Genomic DNA, 11735 nt, shown 5'->3' with positions numbered 1-11735 from the left:
CTCAGCAAAGCTTCTCTGATGGATCCCAGGTTCCGTACCATTTACATAGAACCTGACAAGTTGGAGGGGATCAAAGAAAAAGTTGATGAAGAGATGACATCTTTGTTGCCAGACAGAAATCTTGAGACAACAGTTCAGATGACTCAAGATGTGGAGCAGGAAGAACTAAGACCAGAAGCTGGGGCCAAGAGGAAGAGAAGCTTAGCAAGCTTTTTTAAGGAAACGGCACCACAACCACAACTTGCCATTCAATCAGAAGAAGACAAAGTCAAACCTGAACTGACGGCTTTTTTGATGTCTCCTCATGTAGATCCAGATGCAGACCCACTTCAATGGTGGAAAGAGCATGAGGCAAACTTCCCCAGGCTCAGCAAAAAAATACCTCTGTATTCCCGCAACAAGTGCGCCTTCTGAGCGAGTGTTCAGTGCCAGTGGGAACGTTGTGACCTGTTCTAGAGCATGTTTGAAGCCTGAAATAGTCAACAAACTGGACTTCCTGTCAAGAAATCTGTAGTAATATCATGTTTTCAGTTTTCATGATGATGCAAAAAGTTCTGGTCTTTGTTAATCTTGTTGTTTGATTCACAAACTACTTAGTTCCTTGTACTAATTTTTTTATTTGCTCGACTTTAACAGAATGTCTGCATTGGTTAAGATGTGACATTTTCTCACCTGGTATGTTCAGAATTATAAGTTTAATTGAAATTCAAACTTTTTTTACTTTCATTATTCAATCATATATTTTGCAAAGTTTTACTTCTACACTTTCTTGACCACTGTAAAGTACCCCGAAAAAACAACTATGCCTATACAATACAGAAATGTTTTAAAATACAAAAACTTTCCTTATTTATGTTTTTTCAAAGTTACTAATAAAGAGAATGTTATTTCAGTACTCTATTGTTGTAGATATGTTTTAAGTTGACTAGTTAAACAAAAACAAAAAAATAGAAATCGTGAATCGGTCAAATGTTCTGAAAAAATCTAGATTAGATTTTTTTGCCAAATCGCCCAGCACTATTTCATCTGATTGACCACCTCAGGGCCATACGTGAGAAAATGGATGTGTGTCGTGAATATATCACAAAATAGCTGTAATTTCATGTGCTCTTGGAGATCCCCTAGTGGCGGCGAGGCCCTAAGCAGCTGATTAGTTCTTGGGTCTTCAACTACTTTTCTTTGAGGGCCAGATTCCAAAAGTATAAATAGGATGCGGGCCAGTTTTTACCATATCATCATTTCTTCTGTTATTTTGTATTTCTGTTATTTATTGCATATTGTTCCTTTTATACTGTTTTTGTTGCTGTTACTTATTGGTCATATATTAAAACATGCACACAAATATAAAAGGGATATTGTTTTTAATTGTATTTTATATTCCTTAATGCAGTAGTTTACCCCAAAATGAAATTGCTGATAATTTACTCACCCCCATTCCCCCAGTACATCCAAGATGTGGGAAGCATTGTTTTTTCAAGAAGATATTTATAAATATATTTGGTTGAATTAATGAAATAATACATTCAGCACAGACGTAATCCCTGATCCTTGACGTTAAAACTGGCATCTTATAAAGCTAATATAAAGAAACTGAACGCTATTATCGCATCTTCGGGTGAATTCCAATAGCGTTCATGTGCCCCATGCACTTAGAAGAGCAGATCCTTTGAAGTGCAAATTCTGGAGGGAGATGAAAAGCTGTTTTTCGTAAATCTAGCTGTTTGAATCATACATAATGAATACAGTAATACGTTTTTTCCTTATCTGAGAGAACCGTTCACATGGTGTACTCTTCCTGCAGTTACTTTCAAGGGCACAAGATGCGTTTTGGACCGTGACCTATCGCGTGCGCAAACCGACTGTTTGTGGCTGTGGATTGCATCACGTTTCTTGGATTAAATCGCTTTATAAAACGTAAATCATTATATGAGCCGCGGGAATTACTTTCGTATTAAATGTAGCAGCGTTTTGGACTTTCAAAGACGTGGCGTCTCAGGACGTGCATTTCTTAAAGCACACCATTTTTAAAGTCTCTCCACTTATTTGAAATGTTAAGGCAGGCCAGGTAAAGATGATTGGCGGGATGCATTTGGCCCGCGGGCTGCCAGTTGACTAGCCAGTGACCTACAGGGAGGGCCTGTCATGATCCCGGTCACATGGGTTTTCTTCCTGTCACTGTGTGTATGTTTGTTCTGTCGGATGCACATGCTAGTTGTTTTGACAGCTCGCCGTGCGTCTGGTGTCTGCGTCACTTATCCCGCCTTCGTGTTTCCCTGTTAGGCTTTTCCCTCACCGGTTTCTTTCATTATCTCTAATTCCCTGCCACCTGTAGCTTGTTAGGTTTTCCTATTTAGTCTCTCTTGTTCTCTTGTCTTGTGTCGGACCGTTTCAGTGTAAACCCTCTGATCGCTGTGCTCTGCTGTATCGGCTTATAGTCTAGTGCTACAGTAACCTTGTCTTGTCTAGTGGTATCCTTAGTAATTACTCTGGTTCTCAGATAGCATCTTGTCAGTGTTTACCGTAGTTGTTCTGTCTTGTTTCATCTCTCTGCATCTCTCTAGTTCCCGTTGGCGTCCTGGCTTGCATCACTCTCCACTCTGGTGGGTCGAGCTTCTCCCCATCGGTTGTCCCGTTGCCACCGTTCCAGTGGAAATGACTCTCTTGGACTAAAAACAAACTGTGGTCTGTGTTTGTGCCAAAGGACTCACTGGGACTAAAATGAACTGTGATCTGTGTGTGTGCCCAATAAAGATCCTGTATTTTCCCTGCAATTGAGTCTACTCACCTTGTGTATCATGACAGGGCCGGTGTCGTATCAAAATCTGACTCCCCTTGAGATTATGACTCCCCTGTTTTCCCCTACGAAGGTTAGGGTTAGGTGTGGGGGCGGGCTTTCGAAATAGGGACCTATCACAAAGCAGCATCCTAAGTGAATGAACCAATCAGAAGTAGCCAAGTAGGGGAGTCAAAATCTCACGGGGAGTTGAAATTTGATCAGTAGATCGGGTGGCGATTCTCCCATGATAATTTGCCAGATTAAAACTCACTAAGACATTGTAAACTGTGTGGCTTTGACTTGTGCTTGACTGTGCTTAATAATTGTACTGACATCCCTTAGGTTATCTTTAACTGTTAACCAACATTTTTTACGTTAGAATTTACTTCAATTTAACCATCTTAAAATTTGCAACACGTAACACTAAGTACTATGCTGTATTGTTGTACTTAGCATTTGTTGTTAATATGCTGTTATTATCTTTTTGATTCATTAGATTTTTATTCTCAACTCCCTCCTACACCTACTCGGTAAGTGGGACAATTAAGTACATAGAGCAACAAAAATCTGTTTTAATTATTAGTTACAATTGCATAAATAATGTTGTTGTAACATTAATAATGTTAAAGGCTAAGTCTGAAACTAAAACCGCTAGAAGGTGATGGCAACTTTTCTTATTAGGTCAATCATTTATTCACCATATTCTTTTAAAACAATCAATTAATTCAGGAAAGGAATAACAAGCGTATGTGTTTACTGTAAATACACCCAAGTGACACCGATGTGTTACATAACATCACGTAATCTGGACTTTATGATGTCAAAGAACACGCTGTGTCAGGCTATTGAGCGCTGTGTTTGGTCATTTTATAGTCAGGATAAAAACGGTGAAACTTCAAAACACTGTCAAAAAACACTGCAGACCAGTAGGAAAGAAAACAATGGAGACCGGACAAGGGCCATTTCTCAATTACGAGAATGCAAAGAACTGACTTGTGTTCTTGTGGAGACTGGTCTTGTGACCGTTTTTATTTTATTCTGGAGGTTGAAGCCGCGCTCTGCTGTCACACTCGAGACTGGAATTACCAGCGTGACTCAGCTAAAGTTTGAATCCGGGGAACATTTCTCCCAGGGAAGTGATCAAAAGTTTGCAGGACTCTGGATGTGGGATATGGGATTTCCCTATCCTGCAAGCACTCGTTTTAATGGGAGGAAATCCTACTGCGTGCGCTCCTTCTGCACCAGCGGCAGGAGCTGCACCCCCCTGTAGCTCAGTGGTTAGAGCATGGTGCTAGAAACTCCAAGGCCATGGGTTCCATCCCAGGCAAATGTATAGTATAATGCACTGTAAATAGCTTTGGATTGAGTATTGAGGGTGATGCCACAGAACTTGCCATTTTGTAAAGCCACATTGAATTTAGTCTTTCCCTCACATGGCCTAGTCATTAAGTCCTCTAGGCTAGCAAGAGTCATGCTCACGACAGGTTGGATGGAGGAGATGTTGACATCTTTCTGGAACATGAGATTCTTGCGGTTCACCAGTTTCATGCGCTTTGGAGTTGCTTTCTTAAACCCTTAGCTACCGGGCAGTCTCTCTCAGCTTCCTCCAACTCCAACACCAGTGCAACCCAGTTGGCAAAAATACCCTTAACTGTCCTCTCTAGTGACAGCCAGCATGTTTTCAAAGTTTGTTTTAGGCTCAAAATGTTGTCTTCCTTCGTTTTGGAGTTTATTTAATCAGTGAGTTTTAATGGGACAATTCCTGTGCAGTGTGTAAAACCTCATTCCCCGACCTCAAGAGGCGCTCTAGCGACAGACGCTAGAGGCTGCGGTCTTTAGCCTCCTCGTTAGAGCGCCCCACTCCCATGCCAGACCGACCCGGTTCGAGGCCCGCCCGCTTAGAGCATGGCGAGTAGATCCGGTTGCACTTGCAGTACGTGTATATGTTATTAATAGTGGTGACGTATGCACTTATTTCATGCACAGCCTTAGAGGCATCACAGGCAGCCGTTCTGTGCGCACCACAGTGAATGTTAATGAGGTAGGGGCAGTCATTCTGACGTAGCTGTTCCAACTCCGCAACTCCGGCCTTTCGACCCACCATCACACTCGCTCCATCACTTTCCAGTCCAACTACCCAAGCCACAGCTACACCTCATCCTGACAACTCATCTTTTATTTGTACTGTGATGCATTCTGCAGTGCCAGAGGGTATTATGTACATGATTTTGAATGAACACAGTTTCAGGCTCCCCTTTCTGCTGAAGTGTCGGCTGTATGATCTGCATTTTCTCAACACTATTATGATTAATAATGCGATTATCCACAGCGCTTGTAATGGTTTTTGCTATAACCTCCTCTGCCTGACAGTGTCGTGGTGAGTATACAGATGTGCATTGTTCAGGTTTGGACACCCAGCAGATTGTAAAAAATCTGTCCTTAGGTTAGGATATTGGTGACTCAGGGTGTCTGTATTTGCCATATGCAACGCAACTTTGAGCTGGCTTTTTAATGACTTTTTACAGGGAGCCTGTGATTTTCCACACGCTTGAGCATTGGCACACTCTGGGTGACCACTCATAAAGTTTCGATGTGGCTAATGCTACTTTTGTGATCATTTAAATCTCATTTCTATAACGAACATTTTAACCCCTTTCCTCCTCTGCCACGTGAACTCCTGCTCCCACTGAACCCGGTACTCCCTCCTGACCTCCACAGCCACTTGCTTGCTCCGTAACTTTTCTGCATTACATTTTTAGTCATGATTGCAGATTAGCCTTTAGCTGCTTTGCTGAAGTCAATAGCGTTAGAGTGCGAATTTTGACAGAGCGTTTTTTTGTGTGTGACGGAGCATTGGTTGAATGTGCTAGAAGAATACGCCCTTCATTGTACGAGTTTGTTTGACTTTATAGCAAATTGTTTTAAACTGGTCAAAAGCAGTTCTTAAAGGGATACTTTTCTGTCATCATTTTTACTTATCCTCAAGTTGGTCCAAACCTGTATGTCTTTATTCTGTTGAACACAAAGAAAGATATTTGGAAGAATGTTAGCAACACTGTAAAAAATGATTCTGAGTTTTAGTCAGGTGGACAGGTAAAATCATGTCCTGTCAAATTGCAGTGTGTTGCTACACAATAGGATGAGTTGTAACAACCTCAACTTGAAGGAAAATGGAAAACTTTAAATTACGTGTTCATATAACAACAAAACATAGGTTCTATCAACTTTCTGTGTATTGCGCATGTGCCACAAACTCCGTCACGATGACGTACTATTGCAACGAAGACGTTGAAACAGACACGCCATCCGCCATTTTCTGCACACGAGTCGAGAAGTTTCTGGAAATGCAAGAAAATACGAAGAGCCCGCATTTGAATGGTTAGAGATGGACTTTGTGGACTACAAATAACAAAATGAGTAAGTATTTGTGCTTTCTTTAATGTTAATTTACACTCATGCTCAGTATCAGCTGTAAGTATTCATCAGTTCTCTCAGCACAGCATGTCTCAAGTGAACTTTTGAAGTTAACGTTAACGTTACTTGCGTACCATATACTCCGAAATATCGGTTTATTTCGAGTCTCAGTGACTGCCAGGAACGTCTGAAAGTGAATAATCACCTAAAGTTGTGCGTCACTAAAATATTGCTTGCTAGACACCGAGCGGCTGTCGAGACGTGAGCAGAAAATCATCTTTGTAAGATTGCAAGTTAATGTTGATTTATAAAAAACTGTTCATGTAAGTGAATTTTTTAGCGTGTTCTTAATCGGATCTCATTAGTTTAGTTTTTGTCATAGGAACATGGTCATAGATGACCAGTAAATAGAAGTACCGCCGCCAGTCCATATTTGTGTTTAATATGCATCTTTATTTATACGTGGTTGCAACAACATTTAACGTTAGTTCTAATTTGTTGTTATATTATACAAATACTTGATTGACTTGTTTCTTAAACGCTCAGTTGTTAGTCTTTTAAATTAACACATAAAGCTACCAGATGTATGCTAGGGATGTTTGAGCACGTGCAAACGGTGTGTCTTGTATTGCTAACTTGCGGGCTGATCTTGTACTGTCAGAACTTTTTGTAGTTTAATAATCACATGATTAAACTTTTTTGGCATTTGTGTAAACTGTGAAGCCCTTACGAATCATAAAATTCAGAATGACGTTTTGTAGAAAAATTTTCACTTAATTAAAGCTATATTTACAGCGTTGCTCAATTGTATATTGCCAGCAACATCATCACTATAATTTTCAATGTATCACCCAGCCATAAAAATAAAGTGTTGATATTTTTTCCTCATTGTATTTGGGAGGTAAGATGTTAAGTGAATATTTCTGTATGTAACATGTGCATGTGTACTTGGCTGGAGGTTGACCTTTTTTGTTTTTTAGTTGCATTATCAGTAAATTGCAAGCAGAGTGGAAGCACAACTCCATAGCAATGAGGTGGTGTTGCAAGATTTGCAGATTTTCCTCGCCCAACCAGCGTGCCCTAATCACACACTACAAGCTGAAACACTGCTATCAGGCAAGTCACTGTCCACTCCCATGCATCTATAAAGATTGTGTATGCACATTTAGGAGTGAACTGTCTCTGAAGAAGCATTTAACTCGTGACCATAGTCAGTGTGTTCAAGCCTCCTCAAATTGCTTAAAGCAATCAAATGTGAACTGCGACCTGTGTAATTTTTCAGAGGCTTGCAGTGTTTCACAGTAATTTGCACATCTGAAAACACACATTCAAAAAAAACCTAGACTGGGTGAAACTATTTTTTCCAGATCTACCTCGGGCAAAGACCGGGAAAGTCTAGAAAAGGAAAGAGAGCAAATAGCTGTGGAAATGACGAAGTGGACTCCAGACATCATCTTTGTTGATGCTGCTATGAGCAGCACTTATTTTTTGAGAAGACAAGTTGTCATTGAGGAGGAGCCACCAGTGTCACAAATGAAAGTCCGATGGCCAGCACTTTTCACAGAGAGAGAGGTAAATTGTGTTGATTTGTTTCATTGTGCTTTGAATTTATCAGAAAGTTTTGGGCTATGAAAGTTGTGCTGTTCTATTACAAGATATGGGTAAACTTAATATCCTTAGATTATATCACCAGTTCTGTCATGTTGATTGAAATGAAAATGTTTTAACTTCCTGCACGATGTTTTAATTTAGTACTGTTGAAGACTGTCATTGAAACCCTGGCGTCTTTGTTAAATTTATAAATGTTTTTATAGATCAGCAAAGAATTCACCAGGCTTGTGTCAAAGGACCTGAGCAAGTCCTTTTTTGAAGGCCTAGATGGTCATCTCTCAAAGCTGATACAGTTATTCAGGTCAAAGCGTTCTGAGGACATTCCAGAAATGACTTCAATACTGGAGAGCCTTCATAAGGATGTGAGTCAATTTATTTTAAAGCAGTCTTTCTCTCCCCAAAATGACAGTTCTGTGATCATTTACTCACTTTCATGTTTGTCCAAACCTCTATGACCTTTTTTATTCTATGGATCATAAAACTATTGATAGTGACATATTTTCATACAATAACAGATGCAAGATCCTGCAGAGATTAGCTTCAACCCCAATTAAACACACCTAAACCAGCTAATCAAGGTGTTCATTATCACTATAAACTTCCAGGCAATGTGTTGAACCAGGTTGGAGTTAAACTCTGCAATACATTATTGGCCCTCCGGGAGCAGGATTAGACGGCTCTCACTAAATCCTTGGTGTTTCGAGTCTGACGTCATCACCCAAACGTGTTTTTTTCGTCAATTTTAACAATCATAGGTAGTTTAGATGGTTAGAGTAAGTTTAATGGTTAGGGTTAGGGTAAAGGTTTCGTAAGACTTGAAACACCAACCCCTTATTTAGGTGGCATGAGCATGTTACATCCACTATTAAATCTTATTTTGGTGCTGAACAAAAAAGGTAACAAACAACTGTTGTTGCATCACATCACTGGTTATTTATTTACAACAAAAGTATACAAGTGTAAATGTGCAAATTTGAAATCGATGCTTTTTGGAAAATATAAAAAAAACAAAGACAGAGGGAGGGGGAGAAAGGATGAACAAAAAAAAGAAAAGCAGGATTGAAGGAATAAAGCTGGTACTTTAACCATTCTATATTTTACAGGCAACAAACCAAAGGATGAGGACAACAGCATTGCTCGGCCTGCCGTGGTACATGCGAGAGACTACTTCAAAATTCATGAAGATTTGCGAGGTAAGCTGAAACATATAAGGGAAAATTGGACATTAGATCTCTTAATTTTCAGGGGTCTGTGAACCATATTTGTGTAATTGCTTGTAAATAATTGTACCTTGTTTTGTTTACATTCTTTAAAGCCCAGTGACCATGAAGAGGATGTGATCAAGGATGTAGTGATTGGAATGTGGTTGTGGAAAATGTGATGGAACCTATCCCATCGTTCTACAACGACGTTGTCCTGGTGATTGAGGAAGAAGTGGTAATGCGTCACCTGAGGGATATACCCAATGCTTTTCTGAACCTGATGGGCCTGGTGTATGCATTAAACCTTGACTACCCAAAGGAATTAAAATTCACTTGTGAAGTGATACAGCACCTGTTTATTGGACTTGGGTCAGACTCAGACTCAATTGCTCTTTGAAGAGCAAATTGCTGCGATAAGGCAGAAAACAAAATCTTCGGTTTAATCATTGTACCGTTTAAAGTTTTAAGAGCAGTGTTGTTTTAGATCTCATTGTTTTAAAGGAATAGTTCACCTTTAAAATGAAAATTCTGTCATCATTTACACGCCCTCTTGTCATTTCAAACCTGTATGACTTTTTCTTCCGCAGAACACAAAAGAAGATATTTTGAGGAATGTTGTTGACGGCCCCCATTCACTTGCATTGGTTACAATAGAAGTGAATGGGGGGCCGTGCTGTTCTGTTACCAACATTTTTCAAAATATATTTTGTGAAAAGTAAGTCATACAGGTTTGAAATGACAAGAGGGTGTGTAAATGACAGAATTTTCATTTTAAAGGTGAACTACTGTCATAAGTGGAACGTTGGTATTGAATTTTTCTTACCTTGTCCTGCTTCATATTTCCTTGTCATGTTTCAACGACTGGGAATTGAAGACACAGTTTAATGTGAAGTTTTAACTTCTTATTGTGAGTTCTTCATGTACTGCAAATGTCGGATAAATGCAAAATAGTACAAATAACTCTGTCATTAAGATGGCCTTGTGCATGGAGAAGTTTGCATGTTTGTTTGAGCTGTTTTGGCTCGAAGATGGATTTCTGCATAGAGAAGTTTACACGTGTTTGTGTTGTATGAGTTTTTTTTCTTGTTTTTATATCTTTGGATGCAATGTATCGGTTTACAAAATAAATGCTGAGAGTTTAAATTTTGCAGTTGTGTTGATTTCTTTAAAAAATCTGGTTCCAGATAGATATCCAGAACTTCTTGTCAAAGCAATATAGTCAAGTTAACTCAAATAGTTAAGTTATGGTGTTGAAGACGAATTACTATTTTATGTCAATTAGACTTTGTTCATGGTTGTGTGAACATGAAAAATTAAGTTCAAATAATATGTTTTTCAGTTGACTTAACTAAAAATTCTAAATGCTCATTAATTGATACAGTACGTTGGCTCAATTTACTACAAGTTATTTCAACTACTACATATAAGTTAAGAGAACTTAAGACCTAATGTTTGCCAAACTTGACTGAGTCCATGCAACAAGATGACTTGACTAAGTCAAGTTGGGTCAACAAATCATTTTTTACAGTGAACTGACGGTTCTGGGACATGATTGACTACCATAGTAGAAAAAAATATTGTATCTTTTTTTTGTTCTGTTGACACAAAATTAGATCTTTTGAAGAATTTAGGAAAGCAAACAGTTCTGGGCCAACTTTGACGACCTTTTTTTTTTTAATTCTATGGTAGTCATCAATGATGTCAGTTGCTAAAATATCGTTCTCACAAAGAAACTTATACAGTTTTGAAACAACTTGGGGGCAGTAATTCATGACAGAATTTCCATTTTGGGTTGAGTATCCCTTTAAACACTACAAAGTTAATATTCATATTGATGTAATAAACTTGTTTTTTTCCACAATTTTCATGTGTCTTCGCATTGTCTCAGTCTTTCACATTGCTGTTGGTTGACTTTGTCATTCCTGCATTGTTTTACAGAAAACGCAAAAGGTGTATTTGACTTACTGAGGCGCTGTGACTAAAATAAATCAATGATTAATATACATTTTTTATCTAGTTATTTACATGCTTATTTACATCTTTATTGAGTTATTCGTCTGTGCTTGTTAATATGTTCACTGTGGGGCTCTTGGTAATACAGTGGGTCATGCAATGCAGCAAACAAGCCAGAAGAGGGCAGTGTCTTCAATACAACACACACAACAGATGTGTTCATGTCACACGCCGATCGGTCTGCACAGCGACACATGATGTGGAACACATCTAATGACTGACTGACTCATGTACTCTATTCAGTTCAATTCAGTTTGATTTATATAGAGCTTTTCAACATGTTTCATTGTTGCAAAGCAGCTGTACAGGAAGAAAGACAAAAATAAACAAAAGCTAGTATTAAAATAACAAGGGTCCATCTTTGCTCTTGATTGTTGACGGATTGCCCGGGCTGGAGTTGGGATGATCAGTTAAAATCACAGGATCTCTCATGAGGATGGTACGTGAGGATCAGCTGGTGTAATGTGTAGTTTCCTCTGGATGGGTATCCCGATGGTCAGTCAGTCCGCTGGCTCTCACAGGAGGATGACACCAGCGTAGCTGCTGTTCATTTACTTCTAAACAAGAGATAATACTGGTATGCATCATATGTATGCTTGGCTGAAAAGATGTGTTTTTAATCTAGATTTAAATTGGGAGAGTGTGTCTGACCCTCGAATAGATTCAGGAATGCTATTCCAGAGTTAAGGTGCTTCATATGAGAAAGCTCGGCCCCCTTT

Source organism: Triplophysa rosa, linkage group LG19 (genome assembly GCF_024868665.1).
Source record: "Triplophysa rosa linkage group LG19, Trosa_1v2, whole genome shotgun sequence".
Lineage (NCBI taxonomy): Eukaryota > Metazoa > Chordata > Actinopteri > Cypriniformes > Nemacheilidae > Triplophysa > Triplophysa rosa.
This window is presented reverse-complemented; position numbering follows the sequence as displayed.